Genomic DNA, 17,369 nt, shown 5'->3' with positions numbered 1-17,369 from the left:
GATACCTCTCAGCTTTTAGGACTCACTTGGGCATCACCTCCCCCAGGAAGCCTCCCACCCTCACTCAACACTGGATCGTGTGCCCTGGGCTCCGCTGGGCTACAGCACTCCCACACTGGCCCACCTTGTACGCCTCTCTCGGTAGACCTGGGGCCTCCTAGAGGGTAGGGCCCACCTTTTTATCTGTATAGCTTCCCTGAACTTAATAAATGGCTTTTAAATGAATAAATGAATGAAATAACTTTTCCCTACGGTCCTATTGAAAATCTCTAAGCACATTCATGTTTATCATTTCATAGGGGCCTGTTTTGGGGTCAGGTAAAAATATAGTCATTATACCTATAAAAGTCCTTGGAACACTGGGATTTTTTTCCCTGTGATATAGCTTTTGTATTGTCAGATAGTTACTGATTTTTTTTTTAATGCACACTGGGAAGAGTAAATTATGATTACAACTGTTTAGAATGTCTGCTAGGGTGTTTGGATTCGGGCTTGAAGAACCACAGGTGGTATCAGAAATCCCTTGTAACTGGGTAAATGTAACAGCTATAGTTAATTTCAGCTACATATAACAGAAGGCACCTTACACAGATATTTATTCCTTAAACTGCCCTAGAGGTATTCATTTATTCCTCTCTCATATAAAAGAGGCCTGGAAGTTGGCTGGCATCTTCCAACTCCTAGCAGTGAGACCATGGGTAATTAATACCTTCTAAACCCAATATTATTTTTAATTTACAGAGATTAAATTAAAAATAATATTAAATTAAAAATCTGTAAATTAAAAATAATATTGTCGGACTTCCCTGGTGGCACAGTGGCTAAGAATCCGCCTGCCAGTGCAGGGCACACGAGTTTGAGTGCTGGTCCAGGAAGATCCCACATGCCACGAAGCAACTGAGCCTGAGAGCCACAACTACTGAAGCCCGCGTGCCTAGAGCCCGTGCTCCACAACAAGAGAAGCCACTGCAATGAGAAGCCCACGCACCGCAATGAAGAGTAGCCCTCGCTCACTGCAACTAGAGAAAGCCCACACGCAGCAACGAAGACCCAACGCAGCCAAAAATAAATAGATAAAATAAATTAAAAAATAATATTATCTGTAAATTAAAATTAATATTATCATAGGGCTTTTGTGAAGCTCTCGTGTGATGAACCCTGGCCCAGCACAGAGTAAATATTCAATACATGTTAGGAAAAAAGAAATCTATTATTTCTGCTAGCTGTTTGCTCTATCAGTGCCTCTTCAGGTTTGCTCTTTTTAGTAGAACTGATAAACTTCCAGAGCTATGTATAATTTCAGACATTAGCTGCAAGCATCCCTGTGCCACCACTTATTGTAAACGTTTTAAACATTTCGGTGAGCGCTGACACAGCAATATTCTCTTGTCCTCAGAGACTGCTGGAGAGGGAGTGCTTCTTGTGGAGAAATAAGTCTATTGCAGGAGCCAGAATGCCACCCAGCTGCCTTCAGGCCAAACTCCCAGAAATATGCTTCTTATAAATTTAGGTAGTAAGGAAAAAAATTGAAAGTGAATCATGCAGAAGAAGAAAATCATGCTTTCTGACTTTAACCTACTTGGAGTTCAGAAAGTTAACTAACAATTTGCATGCAATGAATATAGTCCCCTAAATACAATAGCTGATGAATTATTTTATACACACATTTTAAATACAACATATTATTTAGTTATGATTGGGAAGCAGCCTTAAACCTTTTTTTTAAGCAGCTGAAATATACACAACAGTTACAAGTGGAAATACTATTGCAAAGGGCCCCGCACTTTTAGCCCAGAGCTGAACCACAGAAGTCTCAGGTTACTTAGAAAAATACAAAACAACAGTTTCCAAGTTAAGAATTATGTGTTTTCAGGAGGGAAGAAGGGAATAACAGCTTTGGCTTAAAATGCTCAACCGTTCAAAGTCATCACACTTACAATTAGAAGAGAGCAGCTCCTAAGGTGGTCTGTATCCGAAGAGGGAAATCCAGCCTGGAAGCAAATTATCGCTGCGGAAGACACTCCCATTAGAAGCTGTTGAGGCCGCTTCTACCGTTTCAGAAGGGCAAACATTTGGTAACACGAAAGATGTTTTCATCTTCTTCACTGGAATGAATAGTAACTAATGAAATGTTTTTCCCTTTTTATACGTAAGTGTCTCTGTATCCCAACCCAAAGCAGACATGTTTGTGTATCGTCTGCAACCCACCAGTCCAGAGCCGGGGAAGCAGGAAGGGTGGAGGGTGTAGAGTAACCTTTCCACCACGACTACAATCACCGACGTGCCCTTTTTCCTGGTATCGTAGTCTCACTCGAGGCTTTTCATTAACACATCATCCCTCTGAACACATGGGGCACAACATACTGGAAAACTGCAGTCAGGGGGCGAGAAGGAGGCGCTCACTCTCCCTGGTTTCTCAGGAACCCAGGCTTATCCAGCATGGAATTACAAGTGTACCCTGTCATCTGTGTCTGCAGGGAGACTTCTCTCATGGACCACACCCCACCGGACACCCTAAGGCTCTTGTGGCGATTCTGCTGCCTCCACCATCCTGGCCTTGGCTGCAGTTCTGGTCCAGGAGGCCAGCGTAGCCTTGGGGCTGAAGTTGTTACTACAACAGTATTAGCTCCCTCAAGTGAGAGCGGGAGATTCTTCTAGTGCAGGCTCCCCTCCTCAGGCCAGAGGATCAGTCCCCTCAGAGCACATCTTTTTCTTAGACCTTTCTAGATAGGTTTCCCCTTAGTCCACCTTTGATCTTCTTTATGAGTGTCTGGATCTTGGCCTCCTTTGCTGTGATAGGAATATTCTTTTGATTTGGGGAAGCGCATTCGGAGAGTTGCTTCTAATGCGTCCGACCTCTGCTCAGCTGTCACTGATGCCAGGCCCACACCAGGTGTCGGGGAAGCAGGCTGACTGGTGGCAGTTTAGAGGGTAATGGAGGACGAGGTATCTTCTTCGGAGGTTTTAGGCTCTCGTTGCATGTAGCATTCTATTGTGCACAGCGGCCTTGTCATCCTTCACAGATGCTTCTCATTTGGTCCCCTTCGAGGAGGGAGGAGGTGCTTGGTGAAGCTGAGGCACTGGCTTGCTTGAAGCTAGGTGTTTCTCTCCAGCTTTTGCTGACAACAGGTTTGAATTTGAGAGTCACGTATTCTTCCCCCAACTTCTCTGTGGAGTTTCACTCCTTGCCTTTTGCGTTCTCCATCGTCTGAAAAAGAGTTGAGGTTGATAAAAAGAAAATTCTTCTGACTTCTGGCTCAAGGTTGTTTTTCCAAAAGTCTCCTTCCACTCCCTGCCACCCAAAGGCATTCCCAAACCCACCATTCTTAAAAAAATTCTTATTTAACATGGACTTATTAGAAATGCAATAAATCAGACGTTTTACTCTAGGTAGATCCATTTTTAAATCCTTAGAGTGCTAAAGTGATGACGAAAAGAATAGTGGACGAGTGCAAGAACCCCAAAGGGAGTTGAATTTTTGGGGAAATCGGCTTAAATGGATGTTCCTCTTTCACCTGAAGTGCTTTACAAAGTGCTAAGAACAGCTGACTCACATTTTTACTGATTGAATCTTGCTGGGATAAGGGTATGAATTCAGGTTTAAATTTAGTACTTCTGCTGATTTTGAAAAACTGGACTTATGTCCCATTCTCTCTCCTGTTGTGTGGCTCAGACTCTACCAATGAGGATACATCTAGCAAAGAACATGGTTTATGAAGCCATCCAGACCTGGATTCAGATCCTGGCTTCACCATTTCCTAGCAGTGTGATCCTGGACAAGTCACTTAACATCTTTTAGATTTCCTTATTTATACATGGGGATTGTAGTAAGCATTAAAAGGAATAAAAACATAAGGCCTGTTAAAGTAAGCACTCAGTTTATTAGTTTTATTTTGTGCTAAAAATGCACACTGCATCTGTGAGTTCCTCTTTCCCAGGGATCTCCACCTGGGACATGTTTACAAGCCAGGGATGAATGGGTGGGCACGTGAGTTAGGTATGATGAGTTAAGTTCAGCTGTAAAAATTGGATAAACAATATTGTCTTAAACGTGGTAGAAGTTCATTTCTCTCTCACTTTAAAGTCAGAACATAGGCTCTGCTCTACGAAATCCCCAGGAAATGGGCTCCTAGACTATGGTGTAGCCTCCATTTCCAATGTCACCTCATGGTATGAGGTCGTGGCAGTAATTCCAGACATCTGGTTTTCATTCCAGCCACTAGGAAGAAGGAGGTTGAGATGGGAAAAGGGTGATGCCAGCTCTTTCTTCAGGAAGGTTTCTGGAAGGTGCTGCATGAATTTATGTTTACATTTCATTGACTAAAAAGTAGTTTCACGGCTTCACCTAGCTGCAAGGGAAAATGCAGTGTTTATTCTGGGTAGCCACATGTCCAGCTAAACTTGCCATCTCTATGGAAGTGTGGGGGAATTGACATGGTACCAGTTATTCTCTGGACAGAGAGCCACTCTCAGGGGCAGCCAGAGTGGGGAGAGTCTTGGGAGTCTGTTGGAGCTTGATAGCACAAGGGAAAATAATTATTAAAAGTAGTTGGTGCTACTAAGATCAAAGGCAAATCCAATTTATCAAGAAAATATCATCTGGAATTGCTCTGTCCAACGAGGTAGCCACTAGCCATATGTGACTATTGAGCATTTGAGATGCGGTTAATCCAAACTGAGATGTGCTATAATATACACCCTGGACTTCTAGAATAGTATAAGAAAAGAATGTAAAAATATCTCAGTTTTTTTTTTAACAGGTCCTACATGTTGAGGTGATATTTGTGTATTAGATTAAATATATTATTAAAATTACCTTCATCTGCTTAGTTTTACTTTTAAAATTTAAAGTTATATACGTGGCTTGCGTTATTTTTCGATTGGGAGCAAGGATCTGGAATGTCCCAAATCTTAGAGTCTGTCTCCTCAGAAAGGAGATTCTATATAGTACTGAGAGGGATTGTTTCCTGAATGATGAATTCTCTAACATGGGGTTGAGAGAGCAAGGTTTTGGTAACATACCAGGAAGTATCGTCCAAGCGAGGGGGTTCTGTGTTCCTTGCCCTTGACAGGCCTGTCCCCACAGGGGATAGATCTTAATGTCACCAGCCCCTAAGAGAGTGACCTCCACCTCATGCTGTGGTTCTAGTTCAGTGAACCACTATGATTCTATTTTCAGATGACCCTTAGAGTTTCTATGACTATTCCTACAAAGTGAGAAACTAACTAGTTAGCCAAGTGATGTGCTTGGGAGGGGTGGCATTTCTGAACTTCAACTTAAAGATTGGAAGGCAGATAATGATGAGGGAATGATTGGCCAATAGAGATGCTTTGTGTTTTTATTTCTCTCCCTGTCAAAGATCCCCAGTTAGCTGGGGCCATAGCTCTCAAAGTATGGTCTTTGGACCTGCAGCCTCGGCATCACATGTGAACTTGTTAGGGATGTAAATTCTCAGGCCTCACCCCAGACCTAATGAATCAGAAACTGGGGGTATGGCCTAGCACTCGGTGCTTTAACAAGCCCTCCAGATGATTCTGATGTTAGCTAAAGTTTGAGAACGATGAATTTAAAGCGATAGTTTTCTTGACAAACAGATCTTCATCCCCCTAAGATGCACCCAGTAGTTTTTGTTTTTTTTTTAAGGCTCATCCTGTTGAATGTAATATGTCATGAAAGGGAAAGTATGTAGGAATTGTTACCTTTAGGTTTGTAAATAAATGCGATACCACATTTCTTGCTGGTTTCTAAGTGAGTAAGATTTGGTAGGAAAAAGAGAGCTTTGAAAAAAATCTGAAAAATATAATCATCTGGAGGCTGCTCTCTGGGGCTGTGAGTCTCCATAACTTACCTCTTCCAAGCCTCACTGCTGAGCCCAGCTCCTTGGTTCTCTAGAATTCCTCTCCGGACGCGGTCACGGCTGGAACCAGCTGATCGGCCCACGCTCCACTTACTAGCGCTGGTGCTCGCCTGGTCTTCCTGTCTGCTCACCGTCTCTGCTCACCGTCTCTTGCCCCCTGCATCCCGACTTCCATCTCTGAGTGGCGTTCTTTATCTTCCCAGACAGCTGTCCTCACTTCCCCACTTTTAATCATTGTGAGCAGTTTTGCCTTGTCAGGCTTTTCCCCACTCCGAGTCACGTAATAAGTCTGTGCTGGACTCCACAGGTATCCGACCCCGTTCTTCCCAGGCACAGATTCTGTGGTTCCACTCTTGAAATCTGAGGCGTAATGACAGTTTCAGCCAGCGGCTCTGAGAACGTGTGGCCCCTTCTGTCACTGAACTCTTGGGAACCTGCAAAGAGGCCAGGCACGTGGGTCAACCTGTTCCTTTGCTGAGCAGAAGCCCCTCAAGTCCACCCCAGGGGACTGACCTCTGCCCCAGGAACCCTGAGTACTCTTGGTGTCCCTTGAACCGCTGATGGAAAATCGTGACTCAGATGCAGGCCTTCCCGTCAGCAGATCTTCTTGCCCCGCAGGACAGGGATTAGGTGGGGTAGGGCTGGGGTATTACTGGATCTGACAACGGATGCTTTGTCCTTTCCAGCTCCTGCACAGGCACGCATCAGACAATGTGTATGGAGTTTTAGAGTTTATAAGACACCTCCAGATGTCATCATTTACAAAGCATTCCACGTCTTTGAGAGGGGAGCAAAGAGTTAATCATCCTCACGTTTTACAGTTGAGATAACAGTACTGGAAGATTGCCATCTTTCCCTGAGTGGCTCAAACAAGGAAAGGCAAAGTTGGGTTTATAGCCAGGTTTTATTTCAGCTTGACATTTTGTTTACGGACTCCTCCTTGCTATGGGTATACAATCCCACACTAAAACCCTCAAGGAACAATTTTTTTTAAACATCTTTATTGGAGTATAATTGCTTTACAATGGTGTGTTAGTTTCTGCTTTACAACAAAGTGAATCAGCTATACATATACATATATCCCCATATCTCCTCCCCTCTTGCGTCTCCCTCCCACCTTCCCCATCCCACCCCTCTAGATGGTCACAAAGCACCGAGCTGATCTCCCTGTGCTATGCGGCTGCTTCCCACTAGCTATCTATTTTACATTTGGTAGTGTATATATGTCCATGCCACTCTCTCACTTTGTCCCAGCTTACCCTTCCCCCTCCCCGTGTCCTCAAGTCCATTCTCCATGTCTGCGTCTTTATTCCTGTCCTGCCCCTAGGTTCATCAGAACCAGTTTTTTTTTTTTTTTTTTTTTTAGATTTCAAGGAACAATCTTAATGGCTTGGTTCAGTGAAGATTTGACGCAATGCATGCATTTATGGAAATCACACTTGCGTTCAGTTTACAAGTGGCTGTCACATCCATTACTTTATCTGGTCTCTATAATGACTTATGTAGAGGATTTCATTATTTTTGTTTTACAGATGAGAAAAAACTCTGACTCAAGGAGGATGGGTAAATTGCTCAAGGTTACACAGTGACTGAGTGTCGTCCAGTTCTTTTCACAGCAGAACCTCTGTTCACTATGTTCAGTTAACTCCTCTTTGGTATAAATTCTAAACTGCAAAGAAAGGAGATGAATGCAGTAAGGCAGGGGTTCCCAAACCATTTCTGTCTAGAAATATAGATGCTTGGCGTTCTTCCTCCCCTTCCATGAACTCTCTGAGGTGCTAAGAGTGGGAGCAGATGCCCCAGGTGATGTTCCTGATTGGCTGAGGCTGGAAAACACTGCATCATGGAAAGATGCATGCAGAGTACTGCAGTTTATTTCCTCTAAAGGCCTCAATTTTTGTTGTTGTTATTTCCTTTTGATGGATGTTTTGGGTGGGCCTTTGAGAAGGAGGTCATTAAGAAAATTTGACCACTAGATCTTTTACTTTATTCTTTATGTACACTTTTCTATCCATCTGAGGTTTGGCTTCCCTGGACAGCAACAGGGACTGTAATTAAATTTCATCTGGTGAAACATTGACCTGGTTGGCATAAGTTTAGATTCCAGTTTCATCCTCTAAGGGATAGCTTTCTCTTCTATCTTACAAATTCTGTGTAATTCTGAGTCACAATTCTTTTGAAAATAGACGTCAGTTGTTAAATTGGTTCTTAAATATTCCCCATCAGGGATTCCCATTGTTGGAAGACTCTAGAACCTTCAACCAGCCTCAGCATCATCTGGGAGCTTGTTACAAATGCAGACCCTCACGCTCTGCCTCAGGTGTACTGAATCAGAATCTGCATTCAACAAGATGTCCTGTGATTCATAGGGACATTAACATTTGAGAAGCACCAGTTTGGGACACCTTCCCTTTTAGTAATAGTTACAACTTATTGGATACCCACTATCTCTCAAGGGAGGTGCTTTAAATTTTAAAAATCTAGTCCTCACAGCAACTTTGCCGGAAAAGGATTATTCTCCTCAATCTGCAAAAGAGGAAACTGGTTCTGAGAGATTTACACTTGTCCAGTTATACTGAGATGGAATTAAGACCAGGTCTGTCGACTCCTTCTTGAAACACTTGACTTAATACTTTTTTCCCTTCCCTTCCTCAGGCCTCTCCAGTCAACTTAGGGATTTTTTTTTTTTTTCCTCACAATCTCCCCAGGCCTTTTTTAAAGGGATCATGGTACAGAAACAAACAGTAGAAAAAAATGCAAAGAATTGTATATCAAACTTTTGTGGGTAAAAATTTTATTAACAAAATTAAAAATCTGGAGCAAATATATATTTTAGGAAATATATTTGTAACATATGACAAAAATGTTAATAACCCTAATATATAAAAAGCTTTTATAAATCAATGAAGTACTTTGGTAGAAAAGATAGAAGAAAAAATAATAGAAAAAGGATTAATTAACATGAAAAAGTTCAACTTCACTAGTAAAGTGTAAAAATGGAAATATCTTTTCATCCTCCAAATTAGCAAAGGTTAAACGAAAAGATAAAAGCCAATGTAGGTGAGAATGGGAGATAAAAATCCTCAAATATTTCTATTATTAAAAATGATGTTTTAGAAGAATATTTAATGAAAAGGAATCATGAGTACCATATATTAGTAAGTAAGAAAGACATGTGGAAAATGTATATGATAATCCTAATATTTTAAGTTAAAAAAAATTTCTACACTATGTACAGGAAAAAAAAAAACCCTCAGAATAATGAACACCAAAATGTTAACAAGGTTTAGCTTTGAATAGAAAATAGCCCCTACACTCTTTAAAATGAAAGTTTCTCATCTTCAAAGAGGGAAAAAGATCAGACTAGTGTAACTTAAGCCTTAATTTCTCTGTCAAAAACTTAGTAGAAGAGGGGAAAATTGCGTGGTGGCTGGCTGATTTTTCTCTTAGGGCCAATTTACTTCCAGTTAAAATTTTAATTACTGGCTCATTATTATCAGTAAACAATCATGCCTGAAAGGACAGGGCTCCTCTATTAATAAAATATGTCAATTTATTCTTAGTTCAAAATAAATAAATAAAATGAATCATCAGACAAATGTGTCTGAAAAGTATCAAACGATCTGCAGCTCAATCCTGAAAATTAACCGTATAATGATTTCTTTTACTGTCAGGCCAAGTTCTATGGAATTCTGCTATTCTCCCTAAGAGAATGCTCTGTCTATGGCACGCTCTTCCCCCTCCTCATTTTCATTCAGCTGTCTTCAACCATCACCTCCTCAGAGAGGCCTTCACTAACCACTTATAAAATGAACAAAGAGAAACTTTCTTCCAAATTCTTTAAATCTCCTTATTCTACTTCACTTTTCTTCATAGCACTCATCTTCAGCTTTGCCTAATTGTTATAACTGAAAACAAATTTTTTTTTGGCCCTCATGGTGCAGCTTGTGGGATTTTAGTTCCCTGACCGGGGATCGAACCTGGGCCCTTCACAGTGAGCGCACCAAGTCCTAACCACTGGACCACCAGGGAATTCCCTGAAAAATTATATTTAACTGCTTGTCCTTCCTCCTCCCCACTAGAATGCAAGCTCCTTGAGGACAGGGACATTGTACACTTTATTCTCCACTTTACCTCCAGAAGCTAGCATGGTGACCCGCACCATAGATACTCGTTAAATATGTGTTGAATGAATGAATATGAAAAGAGCTGAGCCAGATGTGAATGTCACTCAATCCAAGAAGAATTCCATAACTGTGGTTATGCTGGGGTGGCTTTGGAAACCCAGCACTGAAGACAATGAGGTGCTTTATTTATTTTATTTTATTATTCTTTTATTGTGATTATTGGGGTTTTTTTTTTACATCTTTATTGGAGTATAATTGCTTTACAATGGTGTGTTAGTTTCTGCTTTATAACAAAGTGAATCAGTTATACATATGTTCCCATATCTCTTCCCTCTTGCGTCTCCCTCCCTCCCTCCCTCCCTATCCCACCCCTCTGGGTGGTCACAAAGCTCCGAGCTGATCTCCCTGTGCTATGCGGCTGCTTCCCACTAGCTATCTATTTTACATTTGGTAGTGTATATATGTCCATGCCACTCTCTCACTTTGTCCCAGCTTACCCTTCCCCCTCCCCATATCCTCAAGTCCATTCTCTAGTAGGTCTGTGTCTTTATTCCTGTCTTACCCCTAGGTTCTTAATGACATTTTTTTTCCTTAAATTCCATATATATGTGTTAGCATACGGTATTTATCTTTCTCTTTCTGACTTACTTCACTCTGTATGACAGACTCTAGGTCCATCCACCTCATTACAAATAGCTCAATTTTGTTTCTTTTTATGGCTGAGTAATATTCCATTGTACATATGTGCCACATCTTCTTTATCCATTCATCCGATGATGGACACTTAGGTTGTTTCCATCTCTGGGCTATTGTAAATAGAGCTGCAATGAACATTTTGGTACATGACTCTTTTTGAATTATGGTTTTCTCAGGGTATTTGCCCAGTAGTGGGATTGCTGGGTCGTATGGTAGTTCTATTTGTAGTTTTTTAAGGAACCTCCATACTGTTCTCCATAGTGGCTGTACCAATTCATATTCCCAGCAGCAGTGCAAGAGTGTTCCCTTTTCTCCACACCCTCTCCAGCATTTATTGTTTCCTGATTTTTTGATGATGGCCATTCTGACTGGTGTGAGATGATATCTCATTGTAGTTTTGATTTGCATTTCTCTAATGATTAATGATGTTGAGCATTCTTTCATGTGTTTGTTGGCAGTCTGTATATCTTCTTTGGAGAAATGTAAGACAATGAGGTGCTTTATTTAGACAACTCACCTCTACCTGGAAGACAGCCCCAAACTTCATTGCCAAGCAACCACTAATTGCTTGTAATCAGCAAATATAAAAGCACATATAATAAAAAAAAATTGGTAACCCGGAGGTTTTTCTATATATGACCAGGCATTTTATTGTTATAGTTCAGTAGACTTGGGGCCAAAAGGGAGATGCAGCTGAAGATTTCTTGCCATAAAAGGATAAAAGGTCATTAGTTGCTTGCTGCCAGGAATAGTAATGCAATTGCAATTCAGTATTTGGAAAGTGTGCACTTAAGCAAACCAGAGCTTTCATTAGTTTTTCTTTTTCTTTTCTTCTCTTTTTTAGAGATTTTTTGTTTTTAACTAACAGACTTTATTTTTGGGGGCAGTTTTAGGTTTACAGAAAAATTGTGCAGAAAGTATGGTGTTCCGATATCCTCCCCTTCTCAGTTTCCTTTATTGTTAACATCTTGCATTGATGTTGTACATTTGTAAAAATTGATGAACCAATATTGAGTATTATTAGTAACTAAAATCTACAGTTTACATTACGGTTCACTCTTTGTGTGGTACATTCTATAGGTTTTGTCAAATGATAATATAATTCACTGCCCTAAAAACCCTCTGTGCTCCAGCAGTTCATGCCCCTCCTCCTTCCCCCATATCCCTGGCAACCATTATATTTTTACTGTCTTTATAGTTTGGTTTTTCTTCTGTAATTAAAAAGTGATTCTTGTACATGGGAGAGAAGATGGAAAGAAGTAAATCACAAAAAATTGAGGGCAGTATTTTGTTCATCTAATTCTTCATTGTCTCTCCAGTATCTAGAATAGTGACTGGGGGATAACTAGGGAAACCTCTTTACATTTTGATATATATCCATCCATATATGTAAATATATGGGTATAAATGATTACATATATACTTATATATACAGCCTCCTGTATATGAAAGGATAATCCATTTATGCTAAAATTTATTAAATGTTTAATATGCTTCAGACATCTTGCTAGGGACTTCATATCTACCCTCTCTTAATCTTCAACCCCCCCAAAACTGAGAAATTACAGATAAGCTCAAAGTGCTTCTTAGCTTAATGTTGGGATTTATAATCTAATAACAATAATACGTACTTAATAATGGACATTTGTAGTTTGCAAAAAAAATTTCATGTGAATGATCTTACCCTCAAAACAATCTTTTAGATTATTATTAGCTTTATTTTGCTGTGAGTTTGAGTGACTTACCCTACCTTAAGATCTAGTCTTAAGTTTTCTGATGCCAAGTCTGCACCATCACACTATTGATTTATACTGAACTCGTGACGAACCAAAATTTGTATTTTCCACTTGTCTCAATGTTTAACCATGTCATCTTCAGTCTAAACTTGTGCAGTTGTTGAAGATCAGTAATGTATATATTTTTCTTCCAATAAATGTTAAAAAATATTTACTAAGCAGCTACAATTCTGCTGGGAGCTCTGTTTACATGGATGAATAAAACACATTTGGCATTTGCTCTTGTGGGGCCTATAATCTGTTCAGCTGACACTTGTTTGATTGACTGGGTTGCACTGGGGGAGGTTTTCTGAGTTTTTTTTTAATATTAATTTAATTTATTTATTTTTATTTTTGGCTGTGTTTGGTCTTAGTTGCAGCATGTGGGATCTTTGTTGTGGCGCATGGGCTTCTCTCTAGTTGTGGCACGGGCTCAGAAGTTGCAGCGTGCTGGCTTAGTTGCCCTGCGGCATGTGGGATCTTAGTTCCCCGACCAGGGATTGAACCTGAGTCCCCTGCATTGGAAGGCAGGTCCTTAACCACTGGACCACCAGGAAAGTCCCTTGAGTTCTGTTTTTCCATTAAGTTATCAGATGTACTTTGCATCATTTGCAAGTTCAGGAATTACATTTTATGTTCTCATCCATGTCTTTGGATCTCTATGTTAAGCCCTTTATTATTTTCTTTCTTGATGGGTTTAAAGAAGAGAGCTAACGATGGACTCTCTTTGGGTAATGTTGGTCAGGTTTTGTAGCTCAGGTTTCTTTATCTTGTTCACAAGGATATCATGAAAGACTTTATCAAATTATTTCCTGAATTTAAAGGTCACTATGTATCAGTATTTCCTGATATCTAGTGGTTGATGCAGGGACTCTGGAGCCTGACATCTTAGGTTCAAATCCTGGCTCTGCTATAATTAGCTGTCTGATCTTGGACATGTAACAATATGAATAATTTTCTGGCAAAATATAAATGAGCAAAATTGGTGCAAGAAGAGATTGAAAACCAAAATTAATAGGAGGGGTGGAAAAGATTGTTAAACTTTCCCTTTAAGAAAAAAAAAACCTACTTAGGGCTTCCCTGGTGGCGCAGTGGTTGAGAGTCCGCCTGCCGATGCAGGGGACACGGGTTCGTGCCCCGGTCCGGGAAGATCCCACGTGCCGTGGAGTGGCTGGGCCCGTGAGCCATGGCCGCTGAGCCTGCGCGTCCGGAGCCTGTGCTCCGCAACGGGAGAGGCCACAACAGTGAGAGGCCTGCGTACCGCAAAAAAACCCCAACCAACCAACCAACCAAACAAACAAAAACCTACTTAATTGTTTTATAACTGAATTCCTCTGAGCTTCAAAGAAGAGTTAATTTGTATGTTAATCAAATTATTTCAGACCCTAGATAAGTATGGAAAGTTCCTCAATTAATATTATGAAACAAACATAACTTTAATACTAAAATCTGCAAAATGCAGCACAGAATGCTCTGTAGTTAAATTTATGAATATACATGGAAAAATTTAAATTATACTTTAGCACATACATTTGAAAGATAAGAACAAAGTTGATGACTCACACTACCTGATTTCAGACTTAACATAAAGTCATAATAATCAAGAAAGTGTGATAATGGCAGGAGAAGTCTTATTGAATAATGGAACAGAATAGAAACTCCAGAAATAGACCCTAATGATCAACTGAATTTTGACAAAGGTGCAAAGGAGATTCAATGGAGAAAGATTGCTTTTTAAATAAATGGGGCTGGAGCAATTGGAAGTCTGTACGTGAAAACAAAAACAAAAGAGTAACAAGAATAACGACAACAACTTGACTCTCACATCTACAAAGAAATCAAACCGAAATGGATTATAGACACAAAAATTTAAGAGCTAAAGCTATAAAACTTCTGGAAGAAAACATAGAAACATAGGAGGAAATCTTTATAATCTTGGGTTAAGTAAAGATTTCTTACATAGGACATAAAAAACATGAACCATGAAAGAAAAAAATTGATAAAATGGGTTTTATCAAAATAAAAAACTTCTGCCCTTTGAAAGACAACATTAAGAAAATGAAACGCAAGGCACACACTGGGAGGAAGAATATTTGCAAACTATATATCTAATAAAGTAGTTGTATCCAGAATATATAAATAACTCTTTCAGCTCAATAATAAGAAGTCAAAGAACACACTGACAATACAAATTCTGGCAAAGATGTGGAGCAGCCGGAGCTCTCAAATCTTCCTGGTGGGAATAAAAAGTAGTACAGCAACTTTGGAAAACAGTTTGGCAGTTCTGTAGACTTAAACATACATTTATCAGATGATTCAGCAATTTCACACTTAGAAATTTACTCAAGGGACTGAAAGCATTTGTCCACACAAAGGCCTGTACCTAAATTTTTTTTTTTTTTTGCAGTCCTCTCACTGCTGTGGCCTCTCCCGTTGCGGAGCACAGGCTCCGGACACGCAGGCTCAGCGGCCATGGCTCACGGACCCAGCCGCTCCGCGGCACGTGGGATCTTCCCAGACCGGGGCACGAACCCGTGTCCCCTGCATCGTCAGGCGGACTCTCAACCACTGCGCCACCAGGGAAGACCCTGTACCTAAATTTTTATAGCATATTTATTTGTAATAGCACAAAACTGGAAATAGAAAGTCTAAAAGTCCATCCACTGGTGAATGGATAAACAGATTGTGGTACACCCATACAGTGGAATACTATTCTGCAATAAGAAAAACCAAACTACTGATACACGCAACAATATGGATGAATTTCAAAAGCGCCATGTAGAGTGATAAGACAATTCACAAAAGCCTACAAACTGTATGACTTTAGAACATGATATTCTGCTTACCAGAACAAAGTCTGACCCTCTTTAAAAGACGGCAGTGAAATCTAGTCACTTGAAACTTAAAATTATAGCATTCAGCATCCAATAAAAAACCACTAGGCATGCCAGGAAGAAGGAAACTGTGACCTGTAACCAGGAAAAAAAAAAGGTCAATAGAAAGAGATCCAGAAATGATAGGGATGATAAAATTAGCGGACTAGGATGTTAAAACAGCTACTATAATTATGTTCAAGTATTTAAAGGAAAACATGAAGACAGTGAGGAGAGAAATTGAAGATACAAAGAGCAAAACCAAACAAAAAAAAACTCCAACAAATGGTACTTCTAGAGATGAAAAATATGACATCTGAAATGAAAAATTCACTACATGGATTAACAACAGGTTAAACATTGCAGAAGAAAAGATAATCACTTAAGTGATTAGGTGTTGGTGAGAATGTGGAGAAAAGAGAACACTTGTGCACTGTTGGTGGAATATAAATTAGTGCAGCCAGTATGGAAAACAGTATACAGGTTCCTTGAAAAATTAAAAATAGAACTATCATATCATACAATCCAGCAATTCCACTTCTGGGTGTTTTTCCAAAGAAAACAAAAACACGAATTCAAAAAGATATATACACCCCTATGGTCATTGCAACATTATTTATTTATTTATTTAAACATCTTTATTGGAGTATAATTGCTTTACAATGGTGTGTTAGTTTCTGCTTTATAACAAAGTGAATCAGTTATACATATGTTCCCATATCTCTTCCCTCTTGCGTCTCCCTCCCACCCTCTCTATCCCACCCCTCTAGGTGGTCACAAAGCACCGAGCTGATCTCCCTGTGCTATGTGGCTGCTTCCTAAGAGCTATCTGTTTTACATTTGGTAGTGGACATATGTCCATGCCACTCTCTCACTTTGTCCCAGCTTACCCTTCCCCCTCCCCATGTCCTCAAGACTCAGATAAGGTTAGATCTTGGCACTGAAGCCTGCCTCCATCACTTGACAGCTGCGAACCCTACTGTAGTCATTCAGTCTTCCTGAGTCTCAGTTTCCCCATCTGTTAGATGGAATAATATAAGATTGGCTTCACAGGGTTTTAATGAAGATTAAATGAAATAAAGGATGTGAAGGCATTTAAAAAGTTGAAAGGATTACTCACATGCAAAATGTTACTGCTCAAATGCTGCCCCTGTGATCTTTACCAATCAAATCTGGCATTTCTGTGTGTAGTTTGCAAAATAAGAACCTCTTCCAAAATCAACCATAGAGAAGACTAATTCCATAAATAGTGTCAAAACTTTGGATATAGGTGTGGGGCAGGAGGGAAGCAATCATCTTTTGTCCTCTTTTAAGCCATAGTCTTCTGTTTTTCTCTTTAATAACACTTAATTTAAAAGATGCATTATAGGGAATTCCCTGGAGGTCCAGTGGTTAGGACTCTGTGCAGGGGACACGGGTTTGATCCCTGGTCAGGGAACTAAGACCCTGCAAGCTGTGTGGCATGGCCAAATAAATAAATAAAGTGCTTATTCTTAAAAAAAAAAAAGCATTATATTGTATCAATACTGTAGCCAGTGATTATATCATAAAATATATGAAAGGACCTAAAAGAGTGTTGAATATGTAGTTTGTTCTTAATAATCTTAATTTTCTTTTTTTCTGTCACTTCTTCTGAAAGAAAAATCTTCCCTTTTAATCACTAATTGTCTGGGCTCCAAAAACTCTGTGACAACCAGAGCTCAATTCTGTATGCAGGAGAGCAAGACCTAATGTTTTTTTGCTCAACATTATTACTTTCAACTACAGGAGGTGGTTTTTTGACAGGAGAAATGAGGGAATTTTTAAGTGTTTTGTCCTCCTATTTGGTGATCTCAAATAATTGCCGATTTTACTGAGTGACTTAAAAGTTTCACTGTTGTTCAGTTAAAAAATATTAATACCTTACTAATAGAGAGTAAAACAAGGATTGGAGAAAGTTGGCTTTGAAATGAGTTTTTAAAGCTGTGGTTGGTATTCTAGAGGATTTATTATACTTCAGACAAATATTAAAGCCCTAGTGAAATGAGTTGTCTCAGTAGG

The 17,369-nt window shown here is 39.9% G+C and overlaps 1 pseudogene; it reads right to left on the bottom strand.

The window, feature by feature from the left end:
* Positions 1–2,307: 2,307 nt before the first annotated feature.
* On the bottom strand, positions 2,308–10,023 carry LOC115801491 (developmental pluripotency-associated protein 4-like; annotated as a pseudogene).
* Between the last annotated feature and the right edge of the window lie 7,346 nt (positions 10,024–17,369).

This window comes from Delphinapterus leucas, chromosome 16 (assembly GCF_059928025.1).
Source record: "Delphinapterus leucas isolate spDelLeu-1000000601 "Yukka" chromosome 16, BTC_Dleu_Yukka2, whole genome shotgun sequence".
Classification (NCBI taxonomy): domain Eukaryota; kingdom Metazoa; phylum Chordata; class Mammalia; order Artiodactyla; family Monodontidae; genus Delphinapterus; species Delphinapterus leucas.
Note: the sequence above shows the minus strand (reverse complement) of the source record. Positions and strands in the feature narration are given on the sequence as shown.